General features: G+C 40.4%; 1 non-coding gene across 1 annotated transcript; it reads left to right on the forward strand.

Moving 5' to 3' along the window:
- The first annotated feature begins 3409 nt into the window (after positions 1 to 3409).
- On the forward strand, positions 3410 to 3516 carry LOC120004285. The gene has a single exon (XR_005469486.1). It is a non-coding gene; the product is annotated as a small nucleolar RNA R71 (small nucleolar RNA).
- Positions 3517 to 3952: the final 436 nt, after the last annotated feature.

Below are 3952 nucleotides of genomic sequence, written 5' to 3' on the forward strand. Positions count from 1 at the left end.
GGCACTTTTATTTATATACATACTTCTCTTCTTCTTCTTCTTCTTCTTTTTTTATTTTCATCTTACTAGGACCGTGCAATGCTCACTCCTTTAAGCTTTGTAGTCAACCCATGTAACGAGTTCTCAACCAATGACTCCCAACCAGTTGGTTTAGGGCATTATGTGATAAAGCACACCTCGGATCAATCACTCGAGTTGAAAAGGCTTCGAAGTTAAGCTAGCCTAGTATGTTCATCATGATTGTCTCACCTTTTTACACGAAACTCGAGTTGGTTAGACAAGAGCCCCGGTTACTCAACAAGATCACAAGAGCGGAACATGCTTTTAATCATCATCATTTTATTATTATTTTTTTTCATTTTTTTTTAACATGCATGTAATTAACTAGTGCCAAGAATATCACTAACATGGTGTTCTAGATCATCTTAGAGAAAGTCCACATTCAACATCTATTCACCCAAGTCATACCCCACAAGCACACATTCTCGTGCAAGTGAATTCAAGTGATTATCCAATAGAGTAGATGACAAGCATATAGAAGGATAAGATGGGTTCCACAAACCAGGATCAGCTGCATTTCAATATAGCACTCAATTCAACAGAAAACTCCCATCAATATGCAAGATTCAAGCACTGAAAATTTTCAAATTTTTCATTTTTTTCAAAATTTAGCTACTACAAAAATTATGTGAAATTTCGCACAAGATAAGCCATACGCAGTCCACCACCCCACACTTTAAAGAATGCATTGTCCTCAATGCAAAACATAACAATGTAATAATGTACTAAAAAGAGGACAAGCTGAAACAATACAACCTGGGGGTTGGAGTCATGCATCGCGCGGACTGGGGTATTGGCCTAGCCACAATTCTTCAATGTCTTCATGAACCCTTTCTTGTATATGAACCCCTTTTTTTTTTTTAAACACACACGCCTAGGCATGTATAAGGTGCGCCTAGGCGTGCACAATACGCGCCTAGGCATGGTCTGGCTGTAAACATAATGCCCAGAAATTTAAACTTTCCTACAGCCAGATTCCAACACATTCAAACTAACATCCACACAAGATTTTGTCAATAAAAATGGAATAATGAAGAACAAAAGGATACACAAAAGGATATACTTCATTGGGTTGCCTCCCAAGTAGCGCTAAGTTTAATGTCTTCAGCCAGACGTAGTTGTACCTACAAAATCAACCATGTATGCATCAACACTTAACAATTTAAGCAAAATCTCACCCCAAACTTTAAGAACATGCATGGTCGTCAATGCAAATAACTAAAGGGAGGGAGAAAGCTTAAACACAACACTTGTTTTAGATAAGGAGAGAGACAACCTGATTTGGAGAAATCACCACAAGCCTCAACACCTTCACAACAATTCTTGGGAAACAAATCAAGGAGGATGGTGCACAGGATACTTTCCATTCAGAATCCCCGAAACATTTGGCCCACAGAATTCAAGTTGGCGAGCCACAAATTTCCACCCTTTTTCTATCTTAGAATTCGCTATCGTGAAAGTACCATGGATAGACAATTTCAATGTCTCAAAAGGAGCACTCGCTTTACCTCTCAACATTGTTTTGGATCGTGCCTTTTTCAACTTCCTTGCTCTTGTCCGCACGCCTTTCAAAGTTGGAGATAGCTTGCTAGTAACAAGGGAAGTCGCAACGAGCTCGTTGGATATTGGCGATGATGGGGTCTTTTTGCCTTCATTGCTATCACCAACCACAAATTCCACAATCTCATCACTTGAAGCCGTTTTTGTCAATAAATTCACTCTCTCATGGCCTACCATATCAACATGAAGGCATTCTCTAATGACATCCGGACTCTTCATAGCCTTAAAGATTTTGAACTCAATGGTCTTGTCAAAGACTGTCATTGTGAGCATGCCCTTTTCCACATCTATAATGGTCTTTGTGGTAGCCATAAAACCGCGGCCTAGAATGAGTGGTACATCTCTTCTCGGATTAGGTTCACCCTCCATATCAAGCACCAGAAAATCCACCGGAATAACAAACTCACCCACCTTTACTAAAACATCTTCAACTAACCCAAAAGGATGCACTAAAGAGCGATAAGCTAGTTGGAGAGTGACTGAAGTTGGTTTCAACTCACCTATCTTCAAAGTAGTGTAGACAGAATAAGGCATGATATTTACACTTGCACCAAGATCCATGAAGGCCTTTTCAATTTCTTTCTCTCCAATAATACAAGGAATGGTAAAGCTACCCGGATCTTTTAATTTGGGGGGGAGCTTCTTTTGTAAAATAGCACTCGTTTCTTCGGAGAGAAATACTTCTTCATGATCACCTATCTTCCTTTTGTTAGTGCACAACTCCTTCAAAAATTTTGCATATGCGGGAATAGACTTAATTGCCTCAATGAGTGGAATATTAATCTCCACTTTCTTCAAAACTTCAAAAATATCCCGATTATACTTGCTTTTCTTAGCCGGTGCAAGACGAGATGGAAAAGGCACTCTTGGAACAACCTCTTCTACTTCTGGCTTTTCCTTCTCAACATGAGGTATGGTGGGAGCACTCGGTTCCACCACTATAGGCTCATCTTGACTCTCACCTTCAAGCCCTTGATATTCAATCTTGTTATCCACCTTCTTCCCACTTCGCAAAATAGTAATAGCATTAACATCTTCATGCTGCTTAGGATTTACCTCAGGTTGACTTGGAAGCTTTCCCGGCTGTCTTTCACTCAAGGCATGAGCAAGTTGTCCTACTTGCATTTCAAGCTTTGCGATGGACTGAGTATTACTGGAAACAGTTTGTAGCAACTGAGTCATTGAATTGCTCATCTCCGCTTGGGAATGCTGCATTGTGACTTGTGATTGAGCAAGTTGGGTGATAAGGTCCTCCATAGCAGACTTCATTCCATCTTGAGAAGGAAGTGCTTGTGATGGAGTTTGCTAAGGTCTAGGCCCTTGGTTGAAATTGTGGGGTGAAGCATAGGAGAAATTGGGGTGATTCTTCCATCCTGGGTTATATGTGTGAGAGAATGGATCATTCTGCTGCCTATGAAAAGATTGAACTGCATTAGCCTCAGCTTCAGGAAATGTTCCACTTCTAGAACATACACGAGTAGGATGATCGGTTCCTCCACAAATGCCACAAGGCTCCAAATTTCTGCTCAGCAAAGTCACTACTGCATCCAATTTCCTAGCCACAGATGCCATCTCTGAATTTGAAGCACGAGCCTCATAAACCATGTGTCTAGGAGCATCAAGATCACGATTATCCCATTGTGAGAAATTTGCTACCACAGTCTCAATAATTTCATTCGCTTCAGTCGGTTCCTTAGCCATAATATTTCCTCCAGCAGCTGCATCTAACCTATGGCGGCATTCATCAGCCAGATGTTGGTAAAAGTATGATATAATCTGCCATGGCAAGAATTGATGATGTGGGCAACCAATCAATAAAGTTTTAGATCGCTCCCAAGCCTTAAAAAGTGGTTCTCCCTTGTTCTGCCTGAAATGGAAAATCTGATCCCTAAGCCTCTGTGTCCTTGACTGAGTATAGAACTTCTGAATAAACTTAGCAGAAAGTTGATCCCAAGAAGTGATAGAATTTGGTGGCAAAGTCTTGAACCAGATCTTAGCACTTTCCTTAAGAGAAAAAGGAAATAGCTTCAACCGTATGAACTCTTCAGATATGCCTTGAATTTTTTGAGTGCCACAAATCTCCAGAAAATTATCAATGTGATCACTAGCATCTTGATTTTCCGCTCCTGAGAATGATGGGAGCATGTTAATCACATGACATTTAAGCTCATAAGATAGATTTGGCGGAATGGTTGGTAATACGATGCAAGATTGTCTAGTAGAGAATTGTGGCATAGAGTAGTCCATGATGGTAACAGGAGCATTTGCATTGTTGGCATTGTTGCCAACTTCTTCACGATTTTCAGCCATGCTCGCTTGTTCAGAATGTTCT

The sequence above is a fragment of the Tripterygium wilfordii genome, chromosome 1, assembly GCF_013401445.1.
Source record: "Tripterygium wilfordii isolate XIE 37 chromosome 1, ASM1340144v1, whole genome shotgun sequence".
Lineage (NCBI taxonomy): Eukaryota > Viridiplantae > Streptophyta > Magnoliopsida > Celastrales > Celastraceae > Tripterygium > Tripterygium wilfordii.